The following is a 12,967-nucleotide window of genomic DNA, read 5'->3' as shown; positions in this document are numbered from 1 at the left end:
TTCATTGCCCAAGTCGTCTCTTGCCGAGTTAAGGGCAGCTCTCCTCGTGGAATCTACCAGCGCCGAAAAATCCGAACCATCCGAAGAACCGTATGAACCCAATCCAAAGGACTCTCCTGTTTCGTACCAGAAACCACCGCGCGTCCTGATAACTTCGATGGAGGGAAAGCGAACATCGTTTTCCCCGCTTCTTCTTTGGAAGCCATCCAGGAACCAAAACTCCTCAGTGCCTTCTTCATCGAAAGGGTCGGCTTCATCCTCACACAAGAAGAACTCTTCGCTGTCTTCGCCGTTGAAAAAAGTGAGTGAGGAGGAGCCGTAGGAGTAAGGGAATCCCCAAAAACTTGCAAAAGCAGCTCTGTAAGCTTCTTGTAAGAAGACACAGCAGCAGAAGTGTTCGTTTCCTCATCAGAACTGTCTAGGACGTCTTGTCGAGGCGAGCGCGGAAGATCCCTTAGGTGACAAAGGGATCCTAGTAGGAGCTGAGCGAGAGGTCGGAAGCAGCGCCTTCTCGAAGAAGAGTTCACATCCACTGGAGAACGATGAGAAGACTCTGGATTGTCTACAATGAGACTCCCTCTTCGAGGTAGACGGAATCTCAGCTGAAGGAGAGGTAGGGCTCCTACCCCGAGAATCCTTGGATACATCCACAGGGCGCTTACGAGGAGGCGAGTGCCTACCAGACTCTGTGCGCCTATCCTGAGGCGAGCGGCTGCCAGGAGAAGAGCGCCTCTCGGGAGCAAAGCGCTTGCGCGGCTCTCTATTCTTGTCCAGTTGAGTATGATCAACGGAAGTTCGACTGGAAGGCGAAATGCGCCTACTAGGAGAAGGCTGCTTGCGAGACTCTTGACCTCTAACAAGAGAATAACATTCAGAAGGGCGCTTCAAAGCTAAACGAGCGCCTATCTGGAGAAGGGCGCTTGCGAGGTTCTTGGTGCTTACCAAGAGACGAACGGTCAAGAGTAGTGCGTCTAGAAGAGGGAGAGCGCCTACACGGAGAAGGGCGCTTGAAAGACTCTTGTTTGTCTGCGCCGAGGAGAATACTCAGGAGTAGGACGCCTTAAAAGAGAGAGCGCTTACTAGGAGATCGACGTGCAGTAGGCTCTTGGCGCCTACCTTGCGGGGAGCGGCTACAGCAGGACGCCTATCAGGCGCACGGCTCCTACCAGACTCTTAACGCCTGTAAGGAGAGAAGTCACGGTCCGACACTCCGAGGAGAGCGACATCTGAAGAAGAACGCCTACTTGTAGAAGGGCGCCTTCTAGGTTCTTGAGGCTGCTGAGAGAAGTCCACGTGAGAGAGTCTAAGAAATAGCGTGATGTGGCAGGCGCAGAGCGCTTATACCGGAAGCGGGAATCCAATCTGGAGAAAAAAACTTCTTTCTACATGAGCGTACGACCGATGTTTGGCGCCTTGAAGTCGAAAGAGAGCCAGGAGAGCGGAGGGGGCGCTCATGTGATCCCTACCTTCATACGAAAACTCCTCCCCATATGAGGGACCGCCTAAAAAGAGGAGAACGATCTTCTGAAGAGCGGCGCCTAGATCTCTTGATCGAAGAGAAAACGTCCTTTCTTCTACGCGATCTAAATGCTAGAGAATCTGCCAGCGCCGTGATCTGAGCTTGAAGTCCCGCAAGTACTCTAGTAGGAGAATCCTGTTCTTCTTTCCTCGGAAGCAGGCGCAGAACGAGGGGGGCGCGAAGAACGATCGCAGGATCTCTTGTTTTCTCGCCTCTAACGTCGATTCTTCCGGGAAAACCTCAGACTAGAAGCCAAAGGACTGCAGGGAGCCTTCCAAGCCCTCTTCAAACGGGCGCAACGCATCCGGGGAGTTCCAAACCTCTCTTCGGAGAGGGGAGACGACGAAGAGGAGAAGCATTGGCGTAGGAGCTCCTGCTTGTAGCGATCCGAGGCAGCCTGGGAGCGTACTTCAGGATCTGCCAAGGGACGCCTGACCGGTGGGGGTTCTCCCTAGCCCTCTTGCGGCTTTCGACTTTCCTACTCCACTGGAACTGGGAGTCTGGAAGAGGTCTAGGCCTAGAGGCACTAAGGAGCCGGTCAAGAAAAACGCACCCTCCACAACACTGGGGACACTGCACTGATCACTAACACTCTCCTTACCTTCCAACTGACGAATCTTCTGATCCTATATAGAATCGTGGCTCTTAGAGCCGCCGCCTCCGAAGACGAATCTTCGGCTTCAGTGCGGGGAGCAGGGGCTGCAACTTGGAGTGAAGGTTCTACTTCTACATTAGTCATAGGATCCACATCCAACTCACTCATTCTAGACCTACTAGAACTCTATAGGAGCTTACGTACTCTATCACGTTCCAACTTCCTAACATAAGAAAAGAGAGCCTTATATTCTCTTCATTCAATACCTTACATTCACTACAAGGTTTAGCAAAAGAACATTCATTCCCCTTTGGCATTTCATGCACAAACCGTGTGAGGGTCCACCGAAGCTTTCGGCAACCTCACCTTACATTCCTTCAATCACACAAAAAAACCCCTAAACAAACAGAAGTTTTAGCTACTGAATCTAGGTCAGACATCGTTAAAGAAAATCCAATCCAAATCAAAACGTCCACAATTAGCGTATGTCAAGCCCAAACAGAGCGAATACGTCACCAAAAGAATCCAAATTAACTCCAGGACAAGCGAGAATCGAAAACTAATCGAGAGGAACCGAGAAAACAGTTTGTTATCGTTCCCGCGACAGAGAAAATCTGACAAGCAAGGGGGATTGGTTCGTACACCCGCCAACAGCGGCGGGTAAGGTAGACCACCTGACCTCCCTGCCCGCGTGTGCCGCGAGAATTTTGAAATTCTGTCGGGAACGTCAGAGACTATAGCTAAGTATATATCTGACAGGGAAGTTCATGTAAAAAATCTTAGTTTCTATGGGCCAATATCAAACCAATCATACTTCTCAAAACTCATAGAAACAGTAGTTCACGAACAAACATGGAAACACTTGAAACAACTCAACATTATACCCTATGATCAGTCAGCAAACAGAAATAACCACTCTATAGAAACTACACTGTGCGCGATTACAAATGATATAATAATTTGGCAAGTGGAAAATGTGGTATCCATGGTTATGCTCGACCTAAGTGCAGCACTTGACACAGCTGACCATATTAATCTGCTGCTTGAAGACCTGAGAGCAGTAGCCATTGAAGATGATGTACTCAAATGGTACAAAAGCTAATTAAAAAACATAAAGGTTACAGTGGTTGTATCAAATGTGAAATCAGTAAAGAAAGGCAGTGTCCTAGGTCCATTGCTGTTTGGCATTTAAACAACTGAATTATCTAGAATCCTAAACAAGCACAAGGTTAGTTATAATCTGTATGCTGATGATACTCAGTTTTATTTTGTTAGAAGATCCCATAAATAAAATTGATGCAATAATGAATGATACAAAAAAGTGGATGTCACCAAAGATGCTAAAACTCAATGAAGACAAAACAGAGTGTATGTTACTTGGATCTGATAGTGCACTACGAAAATATGAACACTTCAAAAGAATAACCATTGACTCATCATTCATAAACATTGTAGAGGCAGTGAAGAACTTAGGAGTATCTACTGATAATAAAATATCAATGAAAAATCATATATTGTAAAAACTGTAACTATCATATTAGAAACATTGCATTTATCAGAAAATATTTGAACAAAGTTACTCTGAAAAAGCAATTTGTGACCAAATACTTTTGAGGCTTGACTACTGCAACATTATATACTATGGTTTTCCTAACTATCCAGGGTAAATGGCCAAACAGTCACATAGCGGCCACCCATCCCAGAATATGGCCACCTTCCTGAAAAAGTAGTTGAATTTGCTGCAATGAGCATCAGTCAAGAGTTGGGGCCTATCCAGGCAGCACACCGAGACCTCTACTCTCCTCTTGAAGTAAGAGTACAAAATAGAACTACCGCATTAATAAAGAGGTTATTTTACCAAGACAGAATAACCCAGGCACTAATCAAGCTACAATGGCTCCCAGTAAAAGCAAGAATAGAATACAAAATACTTCTTACAGTGTTTAAAGCACCAAAATATAGGAAATCATTCTAAGAAGCTGCTTGACCTGAAATTAATAGGGTAAAATACCTTCCTGAAAAATTACTTTAACACGTTCTGTAACCAAGGACAGGCATTACTCAAGAGCCAACATCCGTTGAAGCAACACCTTGAGACCAATACTTTCCTCCTGAAGTAAGTTTTTTTTTTTTTTCTCCCAAGTCACAAATTAAGGCCATAATTTCCTATTTTCGGGAAGGTGGTCGCACTTTGGTAGAGGTGGCCGCCAGGTGGCCATTCGGTATTTTACCCTATTGTGACCAGACATACACGTGAAGTGTATAGGCTACTTGAACCTAGAACAAATTGGGAGTCAGATGAGAGAGCATTTGAACATTGTACACAAAGACTATACTACAACAAATTACGTAAGACCTAACAAGAAGAAAGCAATTTTAAAAAGAATTAAGGTAAAATTATACTGAATGGCTAGCTTCTGACATAGCATGAACACCTTCCCAAAAATTGTTAATTATATAGGGTAAAGCTCCCTTGTGCGGCCAGGCAACCACCTGTACGGTTGCACGATCACTTTCCCAAAAAAATAACTTTAGCACTTCCAGTAACCTGCCAACTCAGTGGAAGCCACACCTCGAGACCTCTAATTTTTCTCAAGGTAAGTGTTTTCTCCGAAGTTAAAAATTAATGCCATAATTTCCGATTAAACAGAAGTTAATGAAAGTCTAGCCATGCCCAGTGCTAACTTACCCCCTGGACGCTTTAAAAATTTTTACTTAAAACACCTAACACATAGAAGATTGACGCCACCTCAATGTTTGCTGAGTCACTTGTGTAAACGAACTTCCCATTTCCTGTGCTAAATCGGCACACCACTTGTACCCATAGACGCTCGGACACTTTCTTCACAACAATATTAAACGATAGTGTTTACACTTGTGACTGGGGAAACCTGGCGATTGTTCAGGAAGAAGAAGAAGTGTGCGCTAGATAACATTTAAATAATTAGTTAAACACCAGAATAAGGTTATGAATTGCATAAATTTGTTACATATTTATAATTCATTTGAAAACATTCGTTGTTATAAAAGTACCCAGATTCCTGACACAAATTTCATTTGTTTTGTTGAAAACTTTAGCTACGATGTGTTTTTCACGCTATCCTATTTTTTATCACTGTTGCCAATTGGTTTGTGTTTACCCTCCAAACTTGGGATAATACAGTAGTACCTCGAGATACGAAATTAATCCGTTCCGAGGCGTCCTTCATATCATGAGTTTTTCGTATCTTGGACCACATTTTACATGTAAAATGGCTAATCCGTTCCAAGCCCTCCAAAATCACCCCAGTGAATTTCATACTAAAGCTAAATTGACCTATAAACAATGAAATACAACAACAATTTGGACCATTCAATACATAATTAATAACAAAATACAAAATAACCTGTAAATAAAGTGTATTAGTGTACATGGTATACAAGAAATACTGTACGTAAAATGTGGAAGCTTAACTTTCGATTGAGGCTATCTCCAAAAGTGGCGGCAGAGGGGAGGACAAACGGCAGATACATACACTTAACTTTACGAAACACATAAAAAAATGTCAGAAAAACAAACTAAACTTTACTAAACACATTAACAAAACTGTAACACTTAACTTTACAAAAAACTTAAAATAAAATTTGATATCCCCTCTCCGCCGTCGTCTTCGGCTTGGGCAATCAAATCACCAAAAATAGCGCTGGCCTTCTGGCAGATTGCCGTCTCGGTTATCGTATCGCCATCGATTTCTTTGTCCTCAATCCATACAAGAAGTAGCCTTTCCATTTCATTATGCACATGGCTCCTCTTGTTGGACAAAATAGTCACGCCCTTGGAAGGTGTAGCTGCTTTGATGGGTTCCTTCTGCTTAAGGATGGTGCCTATCGTCGACGGATTTCGGCCGTATCCCTTAGCGATCACACTCAACCGCAAGCCAGCTTCATACTTTTTTATTATCTCCATTTTTGTCTCCATAGAAAGCATTCTCTTCTTTCTGTGAACTTCACCAACTTTCTTGGGACCCATGACTATACTGTACGTAATTAAGTTATGTAGTACGTATACTAATTAGGTTCTCACACAACACGATAAAGTAGCACAACGAAATCACTAACAAATTTATGTTACTAAACGAAATCGTTGGACCGAACGAATGCCGCATGCGTATGATAAAGATGTTGGTACGAAGAGGCAAAGATAGGTACGCCACCACGTACGTATAAGATGCATGATGGGAGGGATGCTGTCCAATAGGAGAGAAGGATCTCATGGCGGTGACTAGCATCAGGAACCAATGGGAGAGCAGGAGGATGGTGGCGAGTCTACTAGTACTAAGATGGCGGCGCGAGTTTCAAAATTGTTATCCAGGCAAATCTCGGACTTTCAGAAACCTTTCGTATCTTGAAAACTTTTCGTATGTAGATCCGTTAAATTTTTCGCATTGGCTTTCGTATCTCGAGTTTTTCGTAAGTTGAGCCTTTCGTATCTCGAAGTACCACTGTACACAAAAACATGGAAATATGTAATGAACTTAGCATATCTATTTGTAATATAGTATACGTATACATACATAAATATAAGAGCAATTTTATCATTATTGCATTATACTATGACATCTAGAATTCACAGAAACAGTTTGTAAAGGCATCAGTGTATGTGTCAAGTTCCACTAAATTGACAACGATGACTTGCCATTCCTAGCAAGCATTACGGTTTACATTTGTTTCAGCCGTACAATTATCAAATATTAAAAAAGTAATATAGACTTGAATAAATGAAAAGTGCTTTCAAACCGCTTTCAAAAAATGTTGAAAGCATCATGGAGGTAAGTTTGCACTGTGCATGGCTAGACTTTCATTAAGTTCTGTTTGATTGGAAATTATGGCCTCAATTTCTAACTTGGGAGAAAACACTTTGGTGGAAACACTGCCTTGGATCCATTGTACTCAGGTGGATCAGCCTTATTCACTTGATATTTAATTGGTGAAACAAGAACACAATTAGTACATCTTAAAGCATACCATTCAAGATTGAAGTTTCGTCAACATAATGTGATATATAAAAGTGCCATATGAACTAGAACAAGCATGTGAGGTCTTTGTAAAATATGTTTTCAAGGCAGTTTTTAAATCAAATATGGCATCGTCCGCCTCCAGTCCCTTTCAAAACCCGCGTGGTCCTCACGTCCTTCCCAGCACTCATTTGAACAATATTAACATATAGGATATGTAACATTTATTGATCTTACTCAAGATTGCAGTTGTAATCAGCACAATAAAACAACATTTTGTTGCCTATATTAGTGAAAGTATGAAACTTCTTATTCCCGGGGTCATGGTTTGAACTGAAATTCATTTTTACCTTGTAATTGGTGGTTTTATCCCTACTGCCATCACAACTGAAACTCCACAGTGCTTATTTGATTGCAATTATACACATTTTGGTCTTAATTCACTTCAAATTGCACTTGAACTACGTTGTGGTTTCTGGTTCCTAAGGGTTCCTAAGCGCTCACTCCAAAAACAGTTGCGGGCAGCACACAATTACACTGTTTATGAGGTGCAAAGCTTTATTCCCTAAATTGTTTACTTTACTCATTATTTAGTTTAATTTTACTTTATGTTATTCAAAATGTTCATTTTAATTCATGTCTCTCTTCAACCAAATCAACCCTGAAAAATTACAGATATTTCTAAATTAGATACAATCCAATATTTCTGACCTTGTCATTGCTGAGCAGACGACGGCAAAATTTCATCGTTGCCAATTTAGTGGAGCTTAACACATACGCCGATGCATTTACAAACTGTTTCCATTAATTCTAGTTGTCATAATAGTGTAATAATAATAAAATTGCTCTAATATGTATACTCTACTAATAGATATGCTAATTTCACTTATTTCCCCGGTTTTTTGTAGGTCTTATACCCAGTTTAGAGGGTAAACACATGCCAATTGGCAACACTGATAAACAATAGGAGAGCACGAACAACACCATAGGTACTGTTCACAGCAAAACTGTTGATATTTGAGTTAGGAATCTAGTTACTTTTTTAACAACGAATATTTTCAAATTAATAATCATGAATATATAAAAAATTTATGCAATTCATGAGCTTATACTGATGTTTAACTATTCATTTAAATAATTATTTAGTGCATGCTGCTTCTTTCTACCGAAAAATCTTGAGTTTCCTTGGATGTGCCAGACGGTTGGTGTCATTGTTTACGATTGTTGTGAAGAAAGTGCCCCAGTGTCTATGGGTACAAGTGGTGTGCGGATTTAGCACACGGAATGGAAAGTTTATTGACACAAGTGACTCCGCAAACATTGAGATGGCATCAATCTTCTAAATTTTTGGTTTTAAGTGAAAATTTTGAAAGCGTCATGGTGTTTGCACTACACATGACTAGACTTTCATTAACTTCTGTTTAATCTTAAAATATGACCTTAATTTCTAACTTTGTAGAAAATAATTAGGTAGATCTATATTACTACATATTCCGCTGTGGCCTAGACTAGGGCAGTTGCGATTTTTCTATGCAGTTTTACCTCCTGAACAAGAATTTTAAGTAACATTTTTTCAGACAACTGTGATTAACCCACAGGGTTTCGTACTACACACGGCAAAATACATTTGACACCCCAATTCCAGGTGGCTTTCGTATTCGCGGGGACGAACGATGCGGAATGCTTTTATAGAAATACCAATAATTACTTCGAAAGGAGATTACAGGTCTTGATCTGTATCTCAACACCGATGACTCGTGACTGGTGCTCATCTCGGGTGTCAGAACGTGTTAAAAGTACTTTTTCGGAGGGTGGATCTACACGCGGCCAAAACTGGATCAGCTAGTCCAGTCGATTATTTCCCCTACTTCGAGAAGAAAGTAGAGGTCTGGAGGTGTTGCTTCCACGGAGGTTGGCTTATGTCTGACATCTAATTCAGGATACTTGAAGTGCTAAAGTTATTTTTTGGGAAAGTGACCACACAACAGTACAGGTGTTCCCCTATCTGCATAGCAGTGCTTTACCCTAGAGGAAGCCTACTGCTTCGGCGGACGCTGGCTCTTGACTAATGTCTATCCTGTGTTACATGATGCGTTAATAGTACTTTTTCCGGAAGGTGGTTGCACTACGGAAGAGGGCGGTCATTTAGTGTATTACCCTAAAAACTCGCCTAGGGAAACAACCGTGTGGACTAGCTGATCCAGTCTTGCCTGCTTGTTGATCCACCCTCCGAAAAAGTACTATTGCTGATCCACCCTCCGAAAATGTACTGTTGCTTACTTTGAAAGGAGAGTTGAGGTCTCGAGGTGTTGCTCCCACCACCGATGACGAGTAGTCTGTAGATTCGTCGGGCAGGCCTCTTAACTCCTTCTGCCCGGGCCACCAATCCCTCCGCCAAGGTAAGTAGTTCCATCCAAAACAGCTGACGACCTCGTTGTGCCCTGACCCAATGCGCCATGCGACCTCAGTCTTTCCTGGCTTCCCAACATGGCTGTGTCCGCGTCTTATCCCGAACATCTTTTCAATTTGCCGCCGCCAATCCGGTCACGTTGCTGGATTTGGGTGTCTTGTGTAAAGTCATTACTTATCTTTTTAATGAAAAATGGCCTTCTTGGTGATTTTAGTGGTGAATGCGATAAGCGTGAAGAAGGCACAATCAGCCTCGTGAAGCATGGCGCACCTTCCAGTGGCGGTGTATCGACTATCAAGTCGTCCGAATCGGTAATTTCCAACTGGTCCGACGATTCCAATTTCGATCTCAAATAAGGTAAGTGCGGGTTCATAGTTTGTTTTTCTATGCCATATTTTCTTGCCAGAACATACAAGCTTGCCAAGAATCATTAAAAATGTCGATAAGGCGCGAAGCGCCGTTAGACCGCGCCGAAACTATTTTTGTTTTTTTAAATCTATGCCATTTTTTCTTGCCAGAACATACAAGCTTGCCAAAAATCATTAAAAATGTCGATACGGCGCGCAGCGCCATTCGACCGCGCCGAAACTAATTTTTTTGTTTTTTTTGTCAATGCCATTTTTCTTGCCAGAACATACGAGCTTGCCAAAAATCATTAAAATTGTCGATAAGGCGCACAGCGCTGTTCAACCATGCCAAAACTAAATAACGTGACAAAACATACGTCCGCCACCTTGTTTGTATTCGTCCGCTAATCATCTAGCAGACGGTCTCTTGCTCAACGAATCCTCAGGCGCTCCCCGATGACTTATGACTGGTGCCCATCTCTGGTGTCAGGAAGTGTTAAAGTACTTTTTCGGAGGGTGGATCAACAAGCGGGCAAGACTGGATCAGCTGATCCACTTAGCTAGTTGTTTCCCCTATTCTGCAGGAGCTAGGTATGATACTGATGAGAAAACATTAAGACATTATAAATTATAATAAGGAACTTATTTAGAAAACGGTGAAAACGTATAAGGGCCGCCTGAAAGGGAACCATCCCTGTGGAGGGCTGTACATAGGGTAAAACACCAGCGACTACCAACCCTTATCACAGTGTACAGGTCTTATTCACTCGATATTTAAATGGTGAAACAAGAATACAATTACAACTCCAAGCATACCATTCAAAAGATTAGTTTCGTCAATATAATGTGATATATGAAAGCCCCATACGAACTAAAGTAAGCATGTGACGCTCTTCGTTATAATATTTTTCAAGGCAGTTTTGAAATCCAATATGGCGGCTACCGTGGATGTACCGGTTTTTGAACAGTGACAAAAATCATCTTTCTCAGCCTTCGCAGCAATCATTTGAACAATGTTAGCGTATGTATGTAACGTTTATTGATCTTACTCAAGTTTGCAGTTGTAATCAGCACAATAAAACAACATTTTGTTGCCTATATTACTGAAAGTATGAAAACTTTTGATTCCCGGGGTTATGGTTTGAACTGAATTCATTCTTACCTTGTAATCGGTGGTTTTTATCCTTACTGCCATCACAACTGAAACTCCACAGTGCATATTTGATTGTTATTATACATTTTCATTTTGGTCTCAGTTCACTCCACATTGCATTTTTAAACCCGTTGCTGTTGCTGGTTCCTAAGCGCGCGCACGCCACAAACACGTTACGAACAGCAGACGACGAAACTGCAAAGTTTTTATTCCTAAATTGTTTACTTTACTCGTTATTTAGTTTAAAAAATTTACTTTATTTAAAAATGTTAATTTAATTCATGTATATTATCCCTTTTTTGCAACCAAATTACCCCCGAAAAATTACAGATATTTCTAAAGTAGATACAATCAAATGTTTCTAACGTTTTCGTACATCTGGCTGCTGAAAACCAAGAGGAACGACTACGGATAAGTGCATAGAGGAACGACTACGGAGAAGTGGAATTATATACATAATTTTTTTTGGCTTTTGCTAGCACTTTTCATAGATTTTCAGTCTATATTAGTATTTTGAATTTCTTTAATACCGTATGCCAGAAATAAATGTAACCTTAATGTTTGCATGCTAAGAATGGCAAAATCATCGTTGCCACATTAGTGGAGGCTTCGCACATACGCTGTCTCATTATTATAAACAGTTTCCATGAATTCTAGTTGTCATAGTAATGCAATAATGATAAAATTGCTAATATTTATGTATATATACTTCCAATACATAGCCTATTTCACCAATTTTCAACGTTTTGTGTGTAGTCTTATACCCAGTTTGGAGGGTCAAAACACATACCGAATGGCAACAGAGAGAGAGAGAGAGAGAGAGAGAGAGAGAGAGAGAGAGAGAGAGAGAGAGAGAGAGAGAGAGAGAGAAAGGAAGGCGAAGGAACGAAGGAAAGGGGTGGTGGTGGAGGGGGAGGGGAGAGGGTAGGTGGAGCTTTATTGACTACGCGTGTTCATATCCATTCTGCATAATGGAGTTTTTTGTCTCTTGGTACAGGACGAGTGTCGTTATTCTTTACGATTAGTGATTCACGATACCCTTATAAATTACGGCGGACTGGGTGTAATGCACTATAGCAAAATCTCGTTCTGATACGAGTGTTCGTTACAGAAATAGGTATTGCCCAAAAACGTGGCTTGCACTGTCTCTGAAACCCATAGTGGGTATGCTGCTTAGTTGTCAATCAAGTTTTTTGTAATCAAGTATTTTTTACAAGCTAGCTATTTGAATAATTTGTATTTTTCTCAATCAAAACATATGCCCCTCAATGGTAACTTTCCTCTTTTAACGACTTTCTGGTCATTGCAAACCTTCGGCCCCACCAATAATTTCATTATGGTGCGAAAACAGAGGCGCAGGAACCGAAAACGATTGCGTCACACTACGGCGATAATCCGGCAGTAAAACATCTTCATATATCCAAAAAGTAAATAATAAAGATATATATGCGCATTACGATTATACCAATTACATGAAGAGCTGATAAGCTGCATGAATAACTGGTAAACTGTTCTGCAAGAAAGTTGAGTAAAGCAATTATTTACAATAAGTACGGAAGTCAAGATGTCATGACGTCATAATACAGGACTTAAAAGAACTTTCTAATTCCAAAAATAATTACTTAAATTTGAGTTGGAATCTAGTTTACTTTTTCAATAACGAATATTTTCAAATTAATCATCATATGTAAAATATTGATGTTTTACTATTTATTTAAAAATTATCGAAGTGCACGCTTCGTCGTCGTCTTCTACAAAACATTTGTTTTTTGTTTGACTCGGTGAGGAAAAGTTTTCCGTTTGTTGTGATAAAAGTGCCCCAGCGTCTGTGGGCACAAGTGGTGTGCGGATTTATCACGGAAATGGTTAGTTTCATTGACACAAGTGACTCCGTAAACATCAAGATGGCGTCAATCTTCTAAATACCTCGAGTTGTAAGTAAAAATGTT

Source organism: Macrobrachium nipponense, chromosome 46 (genome assembly GCF_015104395.2).
Source record: "Macrobrachium nipponense isolate FS-2020 chromosome 46, ASM1510439v2, whole genome shotgun sequence".
NCBI lineage: Eukaryota > Metazoa > Arthropoda > Malacostraca > Decapoda > Palaemonidae > Macrobrachium > Macrobrachium nipponense.
This window is presented reverse-complemented; position numbering follows the sequence as displayed.